This window comes from Aulostomus chinensis, chromosome 14 (assembly GCF_037954235.1).
Source record: "Aulostomus chinensis isolate RoL2024-O1b breed Wild chromosome 14, RoL_Achi_v1.0, whole genome shotgun sequence".
Classification (NCBI taxonomy): domain Eukaryota; kingdom Metazoa; phylum Chordata; class Actinopteri; order Syngnathiformes; family Aulostomidae; genus Aulostomus; species Aulostomus chinensis.
In genome coordinates this window covers 26,628,441-26,654,303 of record NC_141333.1, presented here as the reverse complement: position 1 = coordinate 26,654,303, position 25,863 = coordinate 26,628,441, and the positions used below count along the sequence as shown (strand labels likewise).

The following is a 25,863-nucleotide window of genomic DNA, read 5'->3' as shown; positions in this document are numbered from 1 at the left end:
GACTGAAACAATATTGGTTTATTCTACATGGGTTTTTTTTTTAATATCACAATCACATCTCATTACACATGCTGCCATTATGCTTTATAAAGAGAGCCATAGCCACTGTTGATACCACTGTAATTCATATTCACATAAATGTCAATAGCTCATTACTAAGGCTGCCAAAATGTTTACTGTCAGCATCATTTTATCTAGCAATTATTTTTTTGAATCTTTAATCCATAAAATGTACAAAAATGAAGAACATTTGGTATCATCAACATTATAATGTACATTAAAATTACATTTTTAAAAGATTTATTGATTTAGTATTCACAGGTTTTGAAAGGGGGAGGCAGCATGACTTGGACGAAGCTTGGCCATCGAGCAACAGAAGGGTCGCTGGTTCAATCCTCACTTCCCCCGGTGACCATGTCAAAGTATCCTTGAGCAAGATACTGAACCTCTAATTGCTCCTGATGGCCCTGCGATTGACTGGAGACACATTCAGGGTGAACCCGGCCTCTCAGCCAATAGCAGCTAGGATAGTAATAGTTTCCCGTCATATAACTAACTGACCAATCTAACTTATTTTGCTAGCAGCAATTACATCTGTAACACACCAGTTGTGAAAAATGCATAATGATATGACAGTAATTATACTCTGTTATGACTATATATATATATATATATTTGTTTGTTTGTTTATTGATAAACATAGTCATAACAGAGTATAATTACTGTCATATCACTTTGTATATATAAATCTTACCACTGATGTGCCCCTGGATAAAAAAACTGACTGGATGAGGGTGAATGTTCATACAGTGTTTAAACAAGAGTTGCTCAGATGAACATAACCTCCTCTCCCAGTTTCTTCAGGCCATGCTCATCACTCATTCAGTGACCGCTCAATGACCCAAACACTCGTGTGTATGAGGCTCCTGATCATATCTTGGCTCATGATACTCGTGAGAGGGAAGTGTTTTCATGGTTTTCTACTCTAAAGTAAAAGGAGTTGTACGAGCTTAGGTCAAGGAAACCTCAAGGTTGTAATTAGCAAATAACTCAAAAGGTTTTATTAGTATTATAATCAGTTCTAATGTTTGATCAGCGATCTAACTCATCCACGAACTTCTTATGTTGATGAATAACCCTGACACCCAGGTGGGACAGTGGTCTTGCCTGCCATTACAGGGCTAATAGTTTGGCATTTGGTAAGGTATCCTTACCCTTGTTTGCAAGTTGGAAGCCAGTTGACAGCATGTGTCCTGGTCACTGCACTAGCACCCTTCCTGGTCAGTCTGTTCAAGGGGAACTGGGGGGGGGGGGGGGGGGGGGGCACTGTGATCCTCCCATGTGCAATGCCTTTTTGGTGGAGAGGAAGTTGAGGACTCCACCTACTATAAAGGAAGCACACAGTGGTCTGGGAGGGTCTGTGGGGGTCCCCAGAGCGGCAGACGGCAATGACCAGAAAGGCTTAGTAGGGTGTACTGGCAAATGGGGATAAAAATGAGGGGGACATGCAAGAAACAATTGATAAGTGAAAAATGTAAATTAAGAGTTAACAGTATTAAAATACATACAACTCCTTTTCTTTAATGTAAAATGAGAAGAGCAAAGTTGATAAGTTCAAAAAGAAAAAGTTCTGCCAAGAGAAATTTCTTTAAATGACATTCATAATAAAAGGTAAATTTGTTTTCATGTATATATGAGATTGCGATTATAGTTCCATTACAGATTTCAACTCCCAACTCCTAACTCCCTTTTGTTTAGTATAAGTCAACAGAATCAAACTAAGAGGCATTTTGTTTACATGCAAATGAGGTGTTCATTCTGTGACTGATAACCAGAAGGTGGGCTGAGCGCTGCAGCCTAAATGATTACCTATCAGCTGTCCTGTTCTACTTTAGTGGCCATGGGACACCAGCAGCACTATTATCTGTGTTTTACACCCCTAAACTGCCTGGCAACAACACCAACCCCATCCTGCTCCTGGACTGGGATCTGCCTCGGCTTCTACAATAAGCTCTGAGGCTTAGGCACATTGGAAAGGCATGGTGACAATGCAGACATGCTATCAGTATTGTGACACACTCAGGACCGCTATTTGGGTATTGTGTGCAACACAGGCACCGCGACAGAAGTTCAGAGCGTTTACAAATTTAACTGCGCCCCCATCAGCGCCACTCTCAGACAGTCTGATGCTATCAGGGAGCCAGACTGTCCAGTGATGCATGCAGAGGAAAGAGACAGAGGAACAAACACACAATGTCGCCTCTGAGGTTTGGTGGAGACAAACTGCATGAACGTCACATTCCAATCTGTGTATTATCGATGACACACTTTGTTTTTAATTGATTCTTGAAAGTTGTCAAGGGTGCTGTCCAAAAAAACTGTGTGAAGTCAGCCAACATGAAAAGAATCGCTTAAAGCAGTATTTGCACTGCAGACAAAAACAGGAGATGAGGCTTCCAAGCGGCTGAGTCACAAACTGTGAGTTTCTCCACCACACACCTTTCCCAAGAGTGCTGCAGTAGCGTGCACAAACACCTTTGCTGGGAGTGAGGTCAGCTGAAGGACAACAGACTCACACTCGAGTTTCTGTCATCCTGTCTTTTCCTCCCACCTGGGTCCCACATGCAGGAAAAACAGGTTCTTTTAAGTGTGTGAGATCACACAACCTGCAGCCAGCCATTACAAAAGTTCATAGCTTTCAGAAATATACATGTAAATCCCAGACAAATTCATTCATCTATGATCTTTCATTCTCATCCTGCAGAGACAACGTGAATACCATGCATAGAATCTGTCTTTCTATCTTTTATCTCCATTCACACACCTGAAAGTCAAAAGTAAACAAAGACCTGAGACATGTGCTGCTCTTTTCTGCATGCACGTGCTGCTTTAACTGACTTCTAAGGAGCATGTAGGTTTGTCACCAGAGGAAGTTATTTTGACTTGATGCACACAAAGCTCCACCAAAAGTGGAGCTACATCCAGATGGCCAAATGCAACGCAGAGAGTTGGTCATAAACATGAATGAGGGAATAGTTGACGATATTATGCAAAGGTGTTGCATGCAGAGGAATGACACACTGTTGCACCAGAGAGAAGCTTCCTGGACTGATTACCAACACCACCTGTTGACCCCTCCTTAGTATATCAATGCCAAATGGTACAGAGGTCATATCTTAGTTTGGTTCACTGACGTAGAGAAGACAGCTCCTCCCAAATGCAATGCATACTGTTTCTTCACACCATGCAGTAGAATAACACCATGCAATAACAATGAAAACAGCAATTACGTTTGGTGCAGGCCAAGAGGTTTTTGAGGGGTTGTTCTGTAATAGGAAATGTTCACATTTTTTTTACTGTCATTTTGCCTAGTAACAACACATCCTGGTGACAAACTTGAAATTCCTGATATTTGCATACCATCGTGAGTTGAAATATAACACTTAAAATACTATGGAGCCATCTGTGGTGCGTAACATCACCAGGGTGACCTACCGGGCTGCAGTGTGTGTTTTAACCTGTTAGTGCTGTCAACAGTTGTTTGCCAGCCATGTGGTCTGAGGAGTTTACTGTGGAGATTTTAAGCAGGATAAAACAATTTGAGACAAAGGGGGTTTACAGGGTTATTTCTGTTTTCTCCATACTGTATTTTCCTCAATTAGACATTTCAAACACCTCATAATTCTGCTGTCATCACTACAAATCCTCTCAAGACTGTCTGGGCCTTCCAGTGGAAGGATGCACATGGCCACAAGAACAGACCGTCATGCACAACAGAGTGTAACAGCTAATGAGCCCCAGAATCAGCCCAGTCTGCTCCCTGATCCAATGCTGTGTGAGAAAGCCTTTGCCTTATCTTACTGCACACACTCACCCAAAGACAACAGAAACATGCAAAGTGACTCTAAGAGCAGAAAACTTTATTGTTAAAAAAAAAAACACAAATTGCACAAATCTGCATGATTGTGTGCTTACATTCTGTATGCAAGGTGGGCAAGGCTGCTATTTCCTGTGTAGAGAAAGCGGTGACATTTTTATGCCATTGATATGGCTGCACTTTGTCTCCACCCAATCATGGGAGAAAAACTCTCACCGCCCAAAAACGCTCTCAGCAGTTGACTGAATTCGTTGGAATCCCCCAAGGAGGGAGAAGATGAGAACTGGATGAAAAGAAGGAAAGAAAAAAACAGCCCACTCTCTCCCACCAATACTTCCTGGAGCCCGGGGCAGTCCTGGTTCTGCAGGTCTCCCAGACAACTGAGCTTTGTCTAGACAGCAACCAGTGCTCTCTGCTCACTGGATAGGAATTCAGTAAACCCCGAGCCCCTCATTCTCACACCACCTTTAGCCTGCATGGCACCAAACTACCAAGTAACAGCACTCATTGTTACAATAATCCAGGATTTCCCTTCAGACAAATGTATGACGATAGTTAAAGTAAGCATTTGTGAAAATGGGTAAATTTCCCAAAGAGGGTGGAAATATGAAACTAGCTGCAGAAAATTCCTCTCATTCCACCAGCAACTGCGTAAACCAGGGCTGTGTGAAGGCTACTGCAAACTGACACATCAATTCCAGAGGCCACAGCATGGGCGGTTTTGCTTAAGGATAAACATTAGCAGCTATCCGGTCATACTGCTGCACATTTTCTTGCCACCCCAAGTGCTCTCACCTTTTCCCTACTTCCCCACACATTCATATGACTAGCTAACTGACATACCCGCCCACCACACACAGTTGCAGTTTCACGTGCAAGCTAAGTTTTCCTTGCTTTCTTCATTTCACTGATTCCATCTCGGGGGTTGTAACATTTTCCTGCAAATGTAGGTAGGGCTCAACAGGACACAAAGATTGGTAGAAACACAACAATGTGTGTTAGGCAAAAAAACTAAACACGTGCAAACAGTCAGAGGTACATTTATTCTTCACAAAGTACTGGGTCAGTCGTAGAAGGGAAAAGTGCATGCCTTGACTATGAGAGGTATATTGAGGTGGTTTCTGTACTTTCTTTTGTGAGGGAGATCATGTTTTCTGTGGTTTAAGTGGCTGATCTAATCAGCACAGAGGGAAGGTGGTAGTGGGTGATAGGGAGGTTTCTTCACTGCTGCCACCTGGATGCTTATCATGATGAACAAAAGAGAGAGACAGACCGACGGACAGACAGAGAGACAGAGGGAGGGAGGGAGGGAAGGTTTGGAAAAAATACAAAGCCTTCTGACCTCACTAACAGGAATGACTCTCCAACCTCCCCCTTCTCCTTCCTGTGAACTTTGGAGCACCTCAGCGCTGAGTGAGCACTAAACGGCACATAATGAGCAGCCGTGGGGGAGGCAGAGGAGATGGCTGTGAGCGTCAAAGCCACCGGGGCGGACTCCATGTCCATGTAGGGAGGCTCCACAAGTTGTTGCAGCTTTTGTCCCATGACATCTTCCTGTCTGGAAGTTACCTGATTGCAACTCTGCAGTCTTGACACATTAGTAATCTGGCCTTTGGCCCTAAATATTATTGCCAGAGGGAGTGCATAAATACACAGTGAGCTAAGAGATTCAGAGGAAGAGAAACAGGTATCATTAATAAAAGAAGGAATCCAAGTTATCCACATCACCCAACTATGCACAAGGGTCACTGCTGCTTAAGTGCTACCATGTTGTCATGAGATGCAATCCTATGGAAATAAGAGGCATTCCTGATTTTCTAGTGTTTTGATGTGATTTTGAGTCCTGAAATCCATGGCCACATTTGGGAAATCCTTTCAGCTTTTGCTGAGGAGTTCAGATAGACTTTGGCCAGTGTGCAAGCTAAAACAAGCTAATAGGCTACTTGGCAGCTCCATAAAAAGGCTTTTAATGTCTCTGAAGTTTTCCAGGCAGATATTCCACACCTCTAAGCGTGAAAAAAGGACAAAATTAGCCTCTCACCACAGGTTAATCAACATTGTTATCACCCTCCTGGGGCCTGATACAAAAATTACACACTATTTCTTCAACTAATATGGCAAAAATTAGGTACCTTAGAACAGCAGTTTGTGATGGTTGACACAATCTACCAATTTCACACAATGTACGGGAATACCTGGTGATGGTGCAGGTTTTCAACTAACAGCCCAGTTCCAAAGCATTACTTGTAATCACACAAAGATATATACGTGGCTTTTTAAGGACAAGGGAGAGACATTGAAAAAATTCTTGCCTTTCTTCTGCGAACTCTACATGTTCTCAGCATGTCAGTTGCACATTTAAGACATGTTTTAAATAGAATTAAATACTACAAGTAGTACAGTAATAGCACAAATGGCAGTAGAATACCCCTTGCAAATTTAAATACATTATGTTGTGTATACTGTGTGTTAATTTGCACGCTAACCACTACAAATTAAGAAGTCAGTCAGAAAAATACCTGTGCTCATACCCTCCCGGTGCTAATTTATAGTTAGGGTCTAACAGTAGTTTTTGAACTCTAGAAGCAGGGTTTTTCTTGGGGCAAGTGAATCTGGTCCTGATGCAGCAACCTGTGCTTCATGTTCATTGTCATTATCAGTCACATATAACTAGTCAAAACAAAATTAGTCAAGTCAACTCAAGTCAATTTTATTTGTATAGCGCCAAATCACAACAGAAGTTATCTCATGACACTTTACAGGTAGAGCAGGTCCAGTACCACAGTCCTTCAATGAATTTACACCCAACAATTCTCCATCAGCAAGCACATCCTGCAACAGTGGCAATGAAAACCTTCCTTTTAACAGGCAGGAACTTTGAGCAGACCCAGGCTCAATGGGGACGGCCTTCTGCTTTGACCGGTTGGGGGGAAAGAGAGCAGGAGAGCGGGGCAGAGACAAAGACAGATAATGGAGGAAGACAGATATACAGAAGGAAACAGAGGGTCAGAGTTCAAGAAGGAGAGAAACGGAAAGAGACTGATGGACAGATGGGGACGTGAGCAGGTGGAGCTACAGGTGGCAGCTTGAGCCTCTTCAGGTCTGTACCCTCCTCCAGCAGCACCCGGGATCTGGGATGTGGGGGGTCCGAAGGCTCCGGAGAAGAAGATGAGTTAGTAACACATATGAGTATGATTTATTAACACATACAGGGGGACAGAGAGGAAAGAGAGGTGGAGAGAGATGCCCAGTGCATCATGGGAGATCCCCTGGCAGTCTAAGCCCATAGCAGCACTAACTCTAAGCTTGATCAAAAAGGAAGGTCTTAAGTCTGCTCTTGAACATAGAGAGGGTGTCTGCATCCCGGACCGAAACTGGGAGGCAGTTCCGCAAGAGGGGAGCCTGACAGCTGAGGGCTCCCATTCTACTTTAAGAAACTCTCGAAACCAAAAGTAAAATGAATGATGCACTGTAACTGCTGGGTGAGTAAATGCAATTATTTGAAAATAAATTAAACAGGTCAGCTTAAAAGGCGATTATGTATCAATGAAATATTCACAATTTTTCCCCCTGTCCTCAAGTGGACAAAAAAAAAAATAGTTAATGCAGGTTTAAAGGACCATGCAAACATTTGGGAATACTTTTTTTTTTTTTTTGCTGTCTTGTGTGGAAAACCTGTCAAGGTGGCATGCTGACTAGACGCCCAAACCGCCTCAACTGGCTCCTTTCAATGCAAAGGAGCAGTGACTTCACTCCAAGTTCCTCACAGATGACCGAACTTCTCGTCTTATCCCTCAGGGAGAACCCAGCTACCACCACCACCACCACTGTGGAGATGTTTGACTACCTCAGTGTCTTCTCTCCAAGGATATTTAAGTTGATTTGCCATCATCTTCCAGCTCTGCCTCTGCTGGTATAGAGGGTGGGCTAGTTGGGTTCAGGAGGTCCTTAAGGGTTGCTTCCACAGCTGACTACTTCCTCAGTTGAGGTCAGCAGTGCCCCATCCCTGCTGTACACAACTTGGATGGCTCCTGGCTTTCCCTTCTTGAGGTGCCGAATGGTTTCCAGAATCCATTTGGTGCCAAGTGAAAGTCCTCCTCTAATGCCTCTCCTTAGCATCAGTCACACCCAAGGCTGTTGTCCCACAGGCCCATCAATCCCTTGCAACTGCCTCTGGAGGACCCTGGGATAACATTTCCCCAAAAGTCTCCTTTTTCAGTCAGTGTTCACCAGGAGGGGTACAGCCCCTTGAGTCCCCTAAAACCCTGAGACAGAGCCACAGCTCAGCAATGGAAGCTTTGAACTTTCACCACTCTGGTTCAATGCCCTTCTCCTTAACAGGGATGCTGGAAAAGCTCTGCCAGAGGTGAGAGTTGAAGGTCATCCGAACACAGACCTCTTCCAGACAATCCTTGTTCTCCCACCCAACGTAATTAGGCTTTCCATGTCTATCCAGAGGCCTCCCTTGGCATCTGACCCAACACACCACCAGATGGTGATCAGCTGACAGCTCAGCCCCTCTCTTCACCGAGTGTATAAGATATTAAGCCTCAGGTCTGTCACTCATCAATCATCAACATTCATCCAAGGGTGCCCTGGTACCTGGTGCTGTGAAGAGAATCCTTATGCTCAAACATGGTGTTCACGAAAGAAATGCCATGACTTGCTCCAAAGCCCAAAAACAAAACACCACTTGGGTTCGGATCCTTTTCTTCACTATCATGCCCTTCCAAGCGTCTCCGTTGTTGTGCATTTGCACACTGAAATCCCCATGTAGAACTATGGGGTCCCCTATGGGAGCTCAGTGCAGGACTCTGTTCACAGTACAGACATGTCCCCAGAGACCGTTTCTGCAGCCTGGCCCCTCTGCCTTCACCACCACTCTTAGGATAGTGCATCCAACCCCAGTGATTCTCCCTGGTAGTGGTGGGTCTGTAGGGATCAGAAGAGTCCACATTGCTCTTTTTGGCTGTGCCCAGCCAGGTGAAAAACCCAGCCATCAGGTGCTCACCAATGGGCCTACTTTCTGAACCTGGCTTGACATGGGGGCCCCAGGCTTTCTTTAACAACAGGGTCAGTCAGTCAGTTCTGAATCATTCTTCGTCTGGCCATTCACCTGAGACCATTTTGCCAAGGGAGACCCTATCAGGAGCGCAAAGATCCAGAAAAAAACAACTCCCAGGTTCATAGGCGCACACAAACCTCTCCACCATGTTTCGGGGATGGTTCCCATCCACTACCATTTACTATGCTAAGCTAACTAGCAGTCAGCTGGGCTCTGAGGGTCTCAGCTCCTAAATGCAGAATGGTTTATACATTATTTTGTTGCGTTGCTCTGAGGATTTCTCATGTCGACTACATAAGAAGAGTTCGGCCTTATAGTTGTGTTATTTGATGGTAAGAGTATTGTCACAGGGGTTAAGCTTGCATATGCAGTAAACATACACACAATGCATGGTAGGAGATCATTTACAATGCAAATGCATAATATATACATACTAATCACTAGGAATGGTGCAGCACAGCATGCTTGCATACCTTGCTGCACTCTGTGAACTCCAGTCACAGAATTTTCTGTGGCACAAATTGAACATCTGCTGGTTCATTTCAATTGCTCAAATCCTGCATGCGCTGTGCTGCAATTGCCGGTAACACTCAACAGCTTTTTTCTGGAGAACATAAACAGAACATAATCTGATGATGAAAAGTAAACAGAAAAGTTTTGAATACACATTATCACAGTTTAGTAAATCATTGACATGAGTGAGAACATTTACACAATCATAAGGTCATGAAGACCGGGTAAAGTCTTGTCCTAAAAAGGCCATGTAACTGTAGTTGCAACTCAGTGCAAAAGTAAAGGAAGTAAAGGACACTCACACCTAGTCTGGTGCACAGAGTTCAAATGATGAGTGGGTCTTTTTCAGTCATGCATTTTGAAGCTTTATAATGCTGTATTCATTCAAAGCAGTGACCAGGATCTCACAGGGAAAGTATGTGAGGGCCGGTTGCGGTGGTTTGTTTTCAGAACAGTGTAACTCCAATGGAACGCGGGTGCAATGCTGAGCAGAATACCACCCTGTTCCACTCCTAATGAACATCAATCAAAGGCACATTTTTACAGCGGGACAGACCACCCGCTGTATACTTTCTAGTCAATGCAATTAAAGAAACTTATTTTTGGACTGGAAAATATTTCTTTTGCCACTGTCTGGTGAAGGAAAATGTTTCAGGAGAAAAAAATCAAAGCAGGAAAGGGCCGCTTGTAGAGAAGAATCCCAGGCATGTAACCAGTGGCTGGGGTAGATTTTCTGGGCAGGGTGACATCCTGACTGTTGCTCCTCTCTACAGTACCAGACGTTTATGTTTGTTAACTGGAAGCCGACATTCCCTGGAAGGCTTCCACCCCAAAGATCAGGGTGGCTGGAATTCTTGTCTTGGAGACACGTGGCACAGGGGCGTCTCAAAGTGGACACATGCTCAGATAAAGCAAACTGCGTGGACTGTTTATTGTTAGGAGCCTGCTGTAAGGACTGGAGGTTTTGTAATAGCAGACAAATTGTTGCTCCACAGAAGCACCTTCCTCTCGAAGATTTTCTACGCAACATCAACTAGAATAAAGGATAAAAACTTACAGATTCAATTACATTTAAAAACACAGTACAGCTCTGGGTTAATGCTAATGTGCTCACAATGACAATACTAACATGACACATAGATATATCGGGCCTTTCAACATCACATTTTAACATGTTCTCTTGCTCATTTTTTTTGCCAACTAGCACTTAGCTAAGGCTACACCCATTCAAAGATGCTAGCAGAGTGTTCTGTTTTTCTTTTTTTTCCCAACCACCTTATTACTCCATCCATTCTGCTATGCTTAGTGCATCTGTGCTTAGCTAGCCAGCTGCCTCTCATGGCACCCTCATCATTGGACATCACCGCAGAAATTATGAGGACACAGAGATGCAGAAGTGGAGCAAAGCGCAAAGGGAGTAGGGTGACGACAATAAAGACTAATAGTGGAGAGGGCATTTAAGATGTAAAGTATATTTGTCTGTTATTATGGGCGACAAATTTGCATGATACTGTGTCATCCTTTACAGTGGCCTATTTGATCCAGAATCCTTTTATGACAAAAGCGTTTTTAGTTTTAAGTTGTACAATGCACTCACAACTACTAAGGTGCCAAGGAAATTTACTTAAAAGGATTTGGAAAAAAGGTCTCTGCACAATTAGATCCATGCCATCCTTTTCTTTACTTCTTCCCAAGCTCTCGGTCAGTTGACCATCATTAAGGTAATGTACACCACACATACAGCTGAGACACAAATACGTCTAAAAATGAAGTAATTTTGCATTATTTTGATTTGCTATGTTCAATAAATTCACATTGAAATCTAAGTTGAAAGCAGCAGTCATTGCAATGAAATTCCTGGAAATGGTTGTGAAATTCTCAAAGCAGTTCTCACAAACTTCCACAGGTGCAACAGGATTATTTTAGTCATGAATGATGAAGGAAGGAAATCTAACTAGAAGCAGACAAGAACACCTTCTAATGGTTTGGTTATGTATTTGCTTAACACTTGCAAGCAACACAAAAACAACTAAGTCCTACAAGTCCTACTGTGGACCAACAATTACATCCACACTTGATAATATGTCCCAGGAGGGGTGTGTGGCCTCTAACATCTCAGAACTGTTTCATTCACAGTAGTGGTTTAGTATGGAGCCCCGGGGTGGCCATAGAGACAGAAACATTTTTGTAGAGGCCACAAGATGTAACTAGTTGCCTCAATTTACTCATGTTATTCTTTTAAACAAGTTATATCTTGTGACTATATTTTTTCTCTCTGTGCCCACATTCTTTTTCTCTTTATGTCTACTCCAGGGCTCCATAGCTTTGTGATGGCCAGTTTGGACATTTTAGTTAATTCCCACAGAGCATCATATGGAAAAGACATTCATTATCTTTCATTTACAAAGATTTTCCAGGTGAAAATGGAAAAATCATAAATCCATGGATGAAGGAGCCATTGATACTATCTGTGTCCTGAGGCTTAACGTGTGGCTGCTTCTCCAGACAGAATAAATATCTGCAAGCATTCAGGACCTATGGAGGCCACCAAAGCACACTGATGCTGTCTGAGGCACCACAGAATTAGAGTATATGAATGTAACAAAACAACAACAACACATTTGTATTGTAAAACTCTTGAAGACTGGGATTTGTTTTACCAGCAAAGTGCAAAAGAGTTTGAAAAGTTCCATCTTACAGATCAAACTGGGTTTTTTGGGGTTTTGTTTTTTTTGCTTCCAGGAAATAAATGAGAGTAGGACAAGCGTTGCAAGATGGCAACACAACCACATGCAGATGATATGATGTGTTGGAAGCAGACGTAACAGTTCAACACATGCGCACACAAAAAAAAAACCCGAAAAAGAAGTCACAACCAGTGCCAAGTTTCTGGTCATGTCAGGCATAAAAACTGATGATCAAATAAGTATTAACCACATTATTTCCTGCACGGGGAAGAGACACTCCCACCTCTTCCCATAGTTAACAAATATGTGTGTGTATGTGTGCACCAGAGGGTGTGGGAGGAGGGTTGGGGGTTGTTCAGGAAGCCGACATAGTACAACCGAGCAGCAGGCAGGAAGATGTCCATATATGAGCAGGCCTTTATAAAACAGGATGGGGGACATGCCTGAGGAGGCCTGACATGTCCACTGGGTGCCTCAATAATGCAGCAAATGTGTACACCTCCTCCTACACCCATGATAAACACAATGAAGTGCTCAAGAAATGAGGCTGCACCTGGCTCAAACTGTCATTCAAACTGACTGCCTGACTACCCACCTGCAATTATGTAATGATCATAATAGTCAGATCTCAAGAAGATACGTTATGAGCCACAGAATACACCCTCCTGATGCCCAGGTGTGTATGTCCAGAGAGCCCATAAGCTAATAAGCAACAGACAAATATGTACATTCATCTAACTTGAAATTGATTAAAATGACAATTCTAGATCCTTCTATATTGTTATGATTAACTAGATAATGACGGTAAATGATCAAACTATATTATATAAAAAAGAGTTTGTTTCCTCATCTTTACTATTCTGGCTGTGCAGTCTTTCACATGTGAAAGTGTTTCACTCTTTGGTCATGTGGGCAGTGATGCATAGAGATACTGCTGCCATCAAGTGGACAATATACATAACTACAGGACATAAGCGTGCAAATTCACTGGAAATGTCAGCTGCGGAAGAGATGTAAGAACGTCCATGTCATTTTCATCTGGTATTGTAGTTCTCTGAATACACAACAATCCAGACCATTATAGAACAATTAGTGTTCAATGGCATTCAGGTCTCTGCTGGGATTGCTAGGTCAGATTTTTTTCTCAGTTAGAAGGTTTAGACTGCACACGCCAGTGCAGTCTTAAGAAAATTAAAGTTATATATGATATATGTAATGTCAAAGGAACATCCAGATTGAAATTTTTCCTGTGACCGGCCTTTGGTGCAATCACATACATAAATGAAAACACATAGATACTTCCTATACAAAAAAACACCTGGATAATTAACTGGAAATAATAGAAAGCGAGTGACCAAGTTGCACTGCTGCAAAGATGGCCTTTTTGAAACTGGGGCTGTCTAAGCAGTAGAGAGGCAAAGATATTTTAAGTGCCTGGTACTACATAATCAGAGAAAAAAGAAAAGAGCTGTAGTCACTGTTTTTGCTCAAGAGGGAATCTGCCAGAATGCACCAATCTTGTCTTCTGAGACGCAGTCGATGGATTATTGGACCCAACGTGCAACGTTTTTATGAAGTTTGGAGCCAGTATATTTTTGATCTGTTTGCTGATAAAAGAAATGAAATTAAAGATACCCTTTGCTTCTGCTGCATCTGCCTGTCTGTAGTTGAGATATGTCCCGCCCTAGTCACTAGTTTGATTTACTTTTGCTGAATTACTTTATAAAAGCTACGTTGGTAATTTATCTGATTCTAAATTTTATTAGACTTCATCAGAAATGTTGCTGGAAGCTCCTTGCACTTTTATGTTTCTAAAGTAATGTTGAAAATTGTCTTAAAATTTTGTGGTGGAGTTTGTTTTGGACACCAAATTGTTCATTCTATTGAAAATGTTTTAAAATGAAATATTTATTGAATAATTAAAAAGTAAGATTATTGAGAATTTAAAATATTGGCTAACTGTCTCCTTGATTACTTATAATTAGTATCCGTACTGACCCTGACAAAAACAAAAAGATTGGTCCCCTCCTACCTCAGAGATTTGTTTCAGTATCGTTGGCAAGTAAGAAATCAAAATACAGTTTCTATGCTCAGACAAATGATGCCATAATATACAAGTATTGACCTGTGACATATTCATCGAATCCAATCCAGCACTGTAAATATCTGGGACTCCAGCAAACATGGGTAGATGGTGGTAACGTTCTTCAGTGACGGTAAGACTCTCCAGCTCTTGCCACTTAAAAGTGTGAAAGATTAATACGACTGACAGCACGACTATTATGTTGCCCCAAATTTAAAATGGATATCGTTATATTATTATCATTTTTTGGCCACAATAATCAAACAAAGTGTTTTTATACAGTGTGTAGTGTAGCCGCACTGCCTCTTAATGGTAAATGGTAAATGGACTCAATTTATATTTATATATTCTACCTAAGCGGCACTCAAAGCGCTTTACAGTGTCATCTCATTCACCCCTTCACTCACACACACACACCACACACACACACACACACTGGTGATGAAGGCTGCCATACAAGACACCAACCTACTCATCAGGAGCAATTATGGGTTCAGTATCTTGCTCAAGGACACTTCGACATGGTCACCGGGGTCGAGGATCGAACCAGCGACCCTTGGGTTACTAGATGACCACTCTACCCCCGGAGAAGATTGTTTACTGGAACTGCAGAATAATTCCAGCAACATATTTTACCATCATTTTAAACACAGAGCAGGTTTTAATTACTATATGAGAGCAAGCATTATTTTAATGCATCTCACAGGGTGTTGCCCTTGTTGGATAACATGGGACTGCTCAACGGCTACTCTGTGAAGTACATGTATTAGCCCAGAGTTTACAAGTAGCAAGTACAACTTTAAAACTTAAACTAATTCATGAAGTAAATTAAAAACAAATGTTATTTTAAGGCATCACTAGCCCTAAAGTTTGGAGGTCAGTGATATCTTGTGTCTCTTATGTTGAAACCGAAACTACAACTGATAAATACATCTGGCACTGTAACACAGTAAAAGTAAAAATAATGTATCAAAGTTATACCAAACTCTTTTAAGTTCATCCTTGTGTTCCAGAACCTCAAGGCATTCCAGAGATATTGTGTTACCATGAATGGGAAGTACAGATGGATCGGTGGGCGACCCAAAAACATGCCTGCAGTTTTTGGTGGTGCAGAAGCATAAAAGTCATAGTAGCACCTCTTAACTTCAGAGAACATACCTTCACCAAGACATCTTCCTAAAAAACACGTGCTTCAATTCAACTTTTTTTAAAATCCAAAAACAGCATCTTTTCACTTTGTTGAATGGATCTGCCACAAATTCAATGTGTTCTATCCCTGTCCATGATACTACCTTCTGCCAAGTTTGGTGGCAATCTGCAGTTCCAACCCGAAGTCTCCCACCAGATGGCAGCATACCACTTGCAGTAAATAAAGTAAGGTAGTGACAGGAAAGATATCTTGGATGGATTCATTATGATTGGACAGTGAAGCAAAGTTTGTCATGAGATCTTCCAGTCAGATACAAAGATAGCTGTAGGAGGGCTGTCCCTGCTCCAGCTGAACCCAATGAGAGCTGGTCTACAGACAAGGTCACTGACCCGTGCGGGAGATGTCAGGGATCATGCACCAGGACTTCAGGGCTGTGCAATCAGCGTCAATCTGAAAGAAAAAAAGACAAAACACTAAAGAGTGTGACCTGTAGACTCCCATCAGTATTGTGTACCCCAATGAATAGAGGTTTCCCTTCAACTGAAAGGGGTTGAATGGTTTTGAAATGGTATATCACATTTTTCATGTTCTTCAAGAACATTTTGCAGTGTACAACTCACGTTACAATTACGTCATTAAATAGATATTAATTAATAAGATATAGAAAAATAAAGATTAATACATTCAATGTCAAAGGATTTGTGATTAGTAGTGAGTTGCAATTATTCAATAATGTATGTTTCAATAGGAAATGATAAAAACCAAAGGAATAATCCTCTCAAAATTTCATCACTGCTTTCCTCATGATCACATTCTCAATCCAGAAAATGGACAACAGGGCCAATGTCTACCTGATATTATCTTGGAGAAATACTAGATTTGCTACCTATTTGCAGTGGGCCCCGCCCGCCCTCAACTGGACAGGCTGTATAGAGGGAGGGAGACTGGGCAAATGGATGCAAAAAATCTCATTGATGTTGCCATGTGTTCTACAATTGAGAGTCGGTCCGAGTGTCTTAGTTTGAAAACTGAACGTATGCCATGCCGATTGTCAGTTCTCCCACCACTTTTGATCTGCATTGTGCCATAGAGAGAGTGACACATCAGTGGGAGACCAATGTGTCTGTTGTGTTGCTTTGTGATTCATCATTAAGATTTTGCTTTAAAAAGGGCATGATTCATTTAACCTTTTACAAGCATCAAGTTGTACTCACTCATTGTGTTGGTATTTTTGTCAAGTTATTTTCTTAATATTCAAGTATTGACTATTGAAGCATATCTATTTTATCCTAACTGCAGGACGTTTTTCCTTACATATTCTGAACAGAGAATTCTAGTCTAGTTTTATGTGGAAAAAAATCCATCCATTTTCTACCACTTATCCCATGAAGGGTCGCAGGGGGGCTGGAGCCTATCACAGCAGCCTTCGAGTGAAGGAACCAACCCTAGAACCTTCTTGCTGGGTCATTTAGTGAGAAACAGTTTTTATTGGAATCACAAGACATATGCGATTCATGCTATGGAGCGGAACTATAAATTGGATTAGTCAGGCCATAAACCTATTAGGGGCAAAAAGATCTTGCATGAAATTGGAACTACAAGTTGGATCAGTCAGGCCATAAATTTATTGGGGTAAAAAGTTCTTGCATTCAACCTTGTAAAAAGAATACTTTTCTGCTTCTGGTGGACTTGGCAGTGTGCCGAGTCCGTGAAAAGAACAGTATATAAAAAACAAATCATCCTTCTTCATCAGAGCAAGCAGTAAATCATGATTCGGAAAATAAATACTAGTTCGCGAAATAAAAATTGGACACCACACACACTTGTCAGACAATACTGCTAATACCAGGTAAAGTTGGGACATTACATAATTAGGACCAATTAAAAGCTTAATCAGAAACAGGAATAAATAGATTCCCTTTTTTTTAATATGGAGGGTTAGCTATTTCAGCTGACTGATCAACAAAAATGTATTTTTGGGAACACAGTCAGCTCAAAGATGCTGCCGTATCATAACAGAAATACTCATGTCTGCTTCAATTAAAAACACTATCATAACAGAAATACTCATGTCTGCTTCAATTAAAAACACTATCATAACAGAAATACTCATGTCTGCTTCAATTAAAAACACTATCATAACAGAAATACTCATGTCTGCTTCAATTAAAAACACTATCATAACAGAAATACTCATGTCTGCTTCAATTAAAAACACTATCATAACAGAAATACTCATGGTCTGCTTCAATTAAAAACACTATCATAACAGAAATACTCATGTCTGCTTCAATTAAAAACACTATCATAACAGAAATACTCATGTCTGCTTCAATTAAAAACACACTATCATAACAGAAATACTCATGTCTGCTTCAATTAAAAACACTATCATAACAGAAATACTCATGTCTGCTTCAATTAAAAACACTATCATAACAGAAATACTCATGGTCTGCTTCAATTAAAAACACTATCATAACAGAAATACTCATGTCTGCTTCAATTAAAAACACTATCATAACAGAAATACTCATGTCTGCTTCAATTAAAAACACTATCATAGCAGAAATACTCATGTCTGCTTCATTTAAAAACACTATCATAACAGAAATACTCATGTCTGCTTCAATTAAAAACACTATCATAGCAGAAATACTCATGTCTGCTTCAATTAAAAACACACTATCATAACAGAAATACTCATGTCTGCTTCAATTAAAAACACTATCATAACAGAAATACTCAAGTCTGCTTCAATTAAAAACACACTATCATAACAGAAATACTCATGTCTGCTTCAATTAAAAACACTATCATAACAGAAATACTCATGTCTGCTTCAATTAAAAACACTATCATAACAGAAATACTCATGTCTGCTTCAATTAAAAACACTATCATAACAGAAATACTCATGTCTGCTTCAATTAAAAACACTATCATAACAGAAATACTCATGTCTGCTTCAATTAAAAACACACTATCATAACAGAAATACTCATGTCTGCTTCAATTAAAAACACTATCATAACAGAAATACTCATGTCTGCTTCAATTAAAAACACACTATCATAACAGAAATACTCATGTCTGCTTCAATTAAAAACACTATCATAACAGAAATACTCATGTCTGCTTCAATTAAAAACACTATCATAACAGAAATACTCATGTCTGCTTCAATTAAAAACACTATCATAACAGAAATACTCATGTCTGCTTCAATTAAAAACACTATCATAACAGAAATACTCATGTCTGCTTCAATTAAAAACACACTATCATAACAGAAATACTCATGTCTGCTTCAATTAAAAACACTATCATAACAGAAATACTCATGTCTGCTTCAATTAAAAACACACTATCATAACAGAAATACTCATGTCTGCTTCAATTAAAAACACTATCATAACAGAAATACTCATGTCTGCTTCAATTAAAAACACTATCATAACAGAAATACTCATGTCTGCTTCAATTAAAAACACTATCATAACAGAAATACTCATGTCTGCTTCAATTAAAAACACACTATCATAACAGAAATACTCATGTCTGCTTCAATTAAAAACACTATCATAACAGAAATACTCATGTCTGCTTCAATTAAAAACACTATCATAACAGAAATACTCATGTCTGCTTCAATTAAAAACACTATCATAACAGAAATACTCATGTCTGCTTCAATTAAAAACACTATCATAACAGAAATACTCATGTCTGCTTCAATTAAAAACACTATCATAACAGAAATACTCAAGTCTGCTTCATTTAAAAACACACTATCATAACAGAAATACTCATGTCTGCTTCAATTAAAAACACTATCATAACAGAAATACTCATGGTCTGCTTCAATTAAAAACACTATCATAACAGAAATACTCATGTCTGCTTCAATTAAAAACACTATCATAACAGAAATACTCATGTCTGCTTCAATTAAAAACACTATCATAACAGAAATACTCATGGTCTGCTTCAATTAAAAACACTATCATAACAGAAATACTCATGTCTGCTTCAATTAAAAACACACTATCATAACAGAAATACTCATGTCTGCTTCAATTAAAAACACTATCATAACAGAAATACTCATGGTCTGCTTCAATTAAAAACACTATCATAACAGAAATACTCATGTCTGCTTCAATTAAAAACACTATCATAACAGAAATACTCAAGTCTGCTTCAATTAAAAACACTATCATAACAGAAATACTCATGTCTGCTTCAATTAAAAACACTATCATAACAGAAATACTCATGTCTGCTTCAATTAAAAACACTATCATAACAGAAATACTCAAGTCTGCTTCAATTAAAAACACTATCATAACAGAAATACTCATGTCTGCTTCAATTAAAAACACTATCATAACAGAAATACTCATGTCTGCTTCAATTAAAAACACTATCATAACAGAAATACTCATGTCTGCTTCAATTAAAAACACTATCATAACAGAAATACTCAAGTCTGCTTCAATTAAAAACACTATCATAACAGAAATACTCATGTCTGCTTCAATTAAAAACACTATCATAACAGAAATACTCATGTCTGCTTCAATTAAAAACACTATCATAACAGAAATACTCAAGTCTGCTTCAATTAAAAACACTATCATAACAGAAATACTCATGTCTGCTTCAATTAAAAACACTATCATAACAGAAATACTCATGTCTGCTTCAATTAAAAACACTATCATAACAGAAATACTCATGTCTGCTTCAATTAAAAACACTATCATAACAGAAATACTCATGTCTGCTTCAATTAAAAACACTATCATAACAGAAATACTCATGTCTGCTTCAATTAAAAACACTATCATAACAGAAATACTCAAGTCTGCTTCAATTAAAAACACTATCATAACAGAAATACTCAAGTCTGCTTCAATTAAAAACACTATCATAACAGAAATACTCATGGTCTGCTTCAATTAAAAACACTATCATAACAGAAATACTCATGGTCTGCTTCAATTAAAAACACTATCATAACAGAAATACTCATGTCTGCTTCAATTAAAAACACTATCATAACAGAAATACTCATGTCTGCTTCAATTAAAAACACTATCATAACAGAAATACTCATGGTCTGCTTCATTTAAAAACACTATCATAACAGAAATACTCATGTCTGCTTCAATTAAAAACACTATCATAACAGAAATACTCAAGTCTGCTTCAATTAAAAACACTATCATAACAGAAATACTCAAGTCTGCTTCATTTAAAAACACTATCATAACAGAAATACTCATGTCTGCTTCAATTAAAAACACTATCATAACAGAAATACTCATGTCTGCTTCAATTAAAAACACTATCATAACAGAAATACTCATGTCTTCTTCAATTAAAAACACTATCATAACAGAAATACTCATGTCTGCTTCAATTAAAAACACACTATCATAACAGAAATACTCATGGTCTGCTTCAATTAAAAACACACTATCATAACAGAAATACTCATGTCTGCTTCAATTAAAAACACTATCATAACAGAAATACTCATGTCTGCTTCAATTAAAAACACTATCATAACAGAAATACTCATGTCTGCTTCAATTAAAAACACTATCATAACAGAAATACTCATGTCTGCTTCAATTAAAAACACTATCATAACAGAAATACTCATGTCTGCTTCAATTAAAAACACTATCATAACAGAAATACTCAAGTCTGCTTCAATTAAAAACACTATCATAACAGAAATACTCATGTCTGCTTCAATTAAAAACACACTATCATAACAGAAATACTCATGTCTGCTTCAATTAAAAACACTATCATAACAGAAATACTCATGGTCTGCTTCAATTAAAAACACTATCATAACAGAAATACTCATGGTCTGCTTCAATTAAAAACACTATCATAACAGAAATACTCATGGTCTGCTTCAATTAAAAACACTATCATAACAGAAATACTCATGTCTGCTTCAATTAAAAACACTATCATAACAGAAATACTCATGTCTGCTTCAATTAAAAACACTATCATAACAGAAATACTCATGTCTGCTTCAATTAAAAACACTATCATAACAGAAATACTCATGTCTGCTTCAATTAAAAACACTATCATAACAGAAATACTCAAGTCTGCTTCAATTAAAAACACTATCATAACAGAAATACTCATGTCTGCTTCAATTAAAAACACTATCATAACAGAAATACTCATGGTCTGCTTCAATTAAAAACACTATCATAACAGAAATACTCATGGTCTGCTTCAATTAAAAACACTATCATAACAGAAATACTCATGTCTGCTTCAATTAAAAACACTATCATAACAGAAATACTCATGTCTGCTTCAATTAAAAACACACTATCATAACAGAAATACTCATGTCTGCTTCAATTAAAAACACTATCATAACAGAAATACTCATGTCTGCTTCAATTAAAAACACTATCATAACAGAAATACTCATGGTCTGCTTCAATTAAAAACACTATCATAACAGAAATACTCATGTCTGCTTCAATTAAAAACACTATCATAACAGAAATACTCATGGTCTGCTTCAATTAAAAACACTATCATAACAGAAATACTCATGTCTGCTTCAATTAAAAACACACTATCATAACAGAAATACTCATGTCTGCTTCAATTAAAAACACTATCATAACAGAAATACTCATGTCTGCTTCAATTAAAAACACTATCATAACAGAAATACTCATGTCTGCTTCAATTAAAAACACTATCATAACAGAAATACTCAAGTCTGCTTCAATTAAAAACACTATCATAACAGAAATACTCAAGTCTGCTTCAATTAAAAACACACTATCATAACAGAAATACTCATGTCTGCTTCAATTAAAAACACACTATCATAACAGAAATACTCAAGTCTGCTTCATTTAAAAACACTATCATAACAGAAATACTCATGTCTGCTTCAATTAAAAACACTATCATAACAGAAATACTCATGTCTGCTTCAATTAAAAACACTATCATAACAGAAATACTCATGTCTGCTTCAATTAAAAACACTATCATAACAGAAATACTCAAGTCTGCTTCAATTAAAAACACTATCATAACAGAAATACTCATGTCTGCTTCAATTAAAAACACTATCATAACAGAAATACTCATGTCTGCTTCAATTAAAAACACTATCATAACAGAAATACTCAAGTCTGCTTCAATTAAAAACACTATCATAACAGAAATACTCATGTCTGCTTCAATTAAAAACACTATCATAACAGAAATACTCATGGTCTGCTTCAATTAAAAACACTATCATAACAGAAATACTCATGGTCTGCTTCAATTAAAAACACTATCATAACAGAAATACTCATGTCTGCTTCAATTAAAAACACTATCATTACAGAAATACTCATGTCTGCTTCAATTAAAAACACACTATCATAACAGAAATACTCATGGTCTGCTTCAATTAAAAACACTATCATAACAGAAATACTCATGTCTGCTTCAATTAAAAACACTATCATAACAGAAATACTCATGTCTGCTTCAATTAAAAACACTATCATTACAGAAATACTCATGTCTGCTTCAATTAAAAACACACTATCATAACAGAAATACTCATGGTCTGCTTCAATTAAAAACACTATCATAACAGAAATACTCATGGTCTGCTTCAATTAAAAACACTATCATAACAGAAATACTCATGTCTGCTTCAATTAAAAACACTATCATAACAGAAATACTCATGTCTGCTTCAATTAAAAACACTATCATAACAGAAATACTCATGTCTGCTTCAATTAAAAACACTATCATAACAGAAATACTCATGTCTGCTTCAATTAAAAACACTATCATAACAGAAATACTCATGTCTGCTTCAATTAAAAACACTATCATAACAGAAATACTCAAGTCTGCTTCAATTAAAAACACTATCATAACAGAAATACTCATGTCTGCTTCAATTAAAAACACTATCATAACAGAAATACTCATGTCTGCTTCAATTAAAAACACTATCATAACAGAAATACTCATGTCTGCTTCAATTAAAAACACTATCATAACAGAAATACTCATGTCTGCTTCAATTAAAAACACTATCATAACAGAAATACTCATGTCTGCTTCAATTAAAAACACTATCATAACAGAAATACTCATGTCTGCTTCAATTAAAAACACTATCATAACAGAAATACTCATGTCTGCTTCAATTAAAAACACTATCATTACAGAAATACTCATGTCTGCTTCAATTAAAAACACTATCATTACAGAAATACTCATGGTCTGCTTCAATTAAAAACACTATCATAACAGAAATACTCATGGTCTGCTTCAATTAAAAACACTATCATAACAGAAATACTCATGTCTGCTTCAATTAAAAACACTATCATAACAGAAATACTCATGTCTGCTTCAATTAAAAACACTATCATAACAGAAATACTCATGTCTGCTTCAATTAAAAACACTATCATAACAGAAATACTCATGTCTGCTTCAATTAAAAACACTATCATAACAGAAATACTCATGTCTGCTTCAATTAAAAACACTATCATAACAGAAATACTCATGTCTGCTTCATTTAAAAACACTATCATAACAGAAATACTCAAGTCTGCTTCAATTAAAAACACTATCATGACAGAAATACTCATGGTCTGCTTCAATTAAAAACACTATCATAACAGAAATACTCATGGTCTGCTTCAATTAAAAACACTATCATAACAGAAATACTCAAGTCTGCTTCATTTAAAAACACTATCATAACAGAAATACTCAAGTCTGCTTCAATTAAAAACACTATCATAACAGAAATACTCATGTCTGCTTCAATTAAAAACACTATCATAACAGAAATACTCATGGTCTGCTTCAATTAAAAACACTATCATAACAGAAATACTCATGTCTTCTTCAATTAAAAACACTATCATAACAGAAATACTCATGTCTGCTTCAATTAAAAACACTATCATAACAGAAATACTCATGTCTGCTTCAATTAAAAACACACTATCATAACAGAAATACTCATGGTCTGCTTCAATTAAAAACACACTATCATAACAGAAATACTCATGTCTGCTTCAATTAAAAACACTATCATAACAGAAATACTCATGTCTGCTTCAATTAAAAACACTATCATAACAGAAATACTCATGTCTGCTTCAATTAAAAACACTATCATAACAGAAATACTCATGTCTGCTTCAATTAAAAACACTATCATAACAGAAATACTCATGGTCTGCTTCAATTAAAAACACTATCATAACAGAAATACTCTGGTCTGCTTCAATTAAAAACACTATCATAACAGAAATACTCATGGTCTGCTTCAATTAAAAACACTATCATAACAGAAATACTCATGTCTGCTTCAATTAAAAACACTATCATAACAGAAATACTCATGGTCTGCTTCAATTAAAAACACTATCATAACAGAAATACTCATGTCTGCTTCAATTAAAAACACACTATCATAACAGAAATACTCATGTCTGCTTCAATTAAAAACACTATCATAACAGAAATACTCATGTCTGCTTCAATTAAAAACACACTATCATAACAGAAATACTCATGTCTGCTTCAATTAAAAACACACTATCATAACAGAAATACTCATGTCTGCTTCAATTAAAAACATTATCATAACAGAAATACTCATGTCTGCTTCAATTAAAAACACTATCATAACAGAAATACTCATGTCTGCTTCAATTAAAAACACTATCATAACAGAAATACTCATGTCTGCTTCAATTAAAAACACTATCATAACAGAAATACTCATGGTCTGCTTCAATTAAAAACACTATCATAACAGAAATACTCATGTCTGCTTCAATTAAAAACACTATCATAACAGAAATACTCATGTCTGCTTCAATTAAAAACACTATCATAACAGAAATACTCATGTCTGCTTCAATTAAAAACACTATCATAACAGAAATACTCATGTCTGCTTCAATTAAAAACACTATCATAACAGAAATACTCATGTCTGCTTCAATTAAAAACACTATCATAACAGAAATACTCATGGTCTGCTTCAATTAAAAACACACTATCATAACAGAAATACTCATGTCTGCTTCAATTAAAAACACACTATCATAACAGAAATACTCATGTCTGCTTCAATTAAAAACACACAACGACCTTTTCTTTGTCCTTCGATACCGATCACATCACTTCCCTCACACGGAGCCACCCACTGGATGGGAGGCATTGAAAGATTATTAAATGTAATGACATAAGTTTTAGTAGGATACTCATTCTCCTTCCATGTAACACGCAGCCATACCACAGAGCCCAGGAGTGTTTTTGTGTAACTGTGTCCTGCTTCCATCAGCTCTACACAAAGCACATCTATAAATATCCTACACTCCAGCAATGAGGGACATAGGTCATCCTCACTGGTGACTACATGTGGACCTTGTC

At 37.8% G+C, this 25,863-nt stretch overlaps 1 protein-coding gene across 3 annotated transcripts in view; it reads right to left on the bottom strand.

The window, feature by feature from the left end:
* gng12b (guanine nucleotide binding protein (G protein), gamma 12b) overlaps window positions 1-25,863 on the bottom strand; it is a 40,653-nt gene that overhangs the window by 6,890 nt on the left and 7,900 nt on the right. For 2 of the 3 annotated variants that reach the window (XM_086223716.1, XM_086223717.1), the window contains exon 2: window positions 15,765-15,825. The gene's annotated coding sequence lies outside the window, so the exon portion shown is untranslated. Of the gene's footprint in view, window positions 1-15,764; window positions 15,826-25,581; window positions 25,719-25,863 lie in introns of those variants that run through there. The other variant, XM_086223718.1, reaches the window with a different exon arrangement.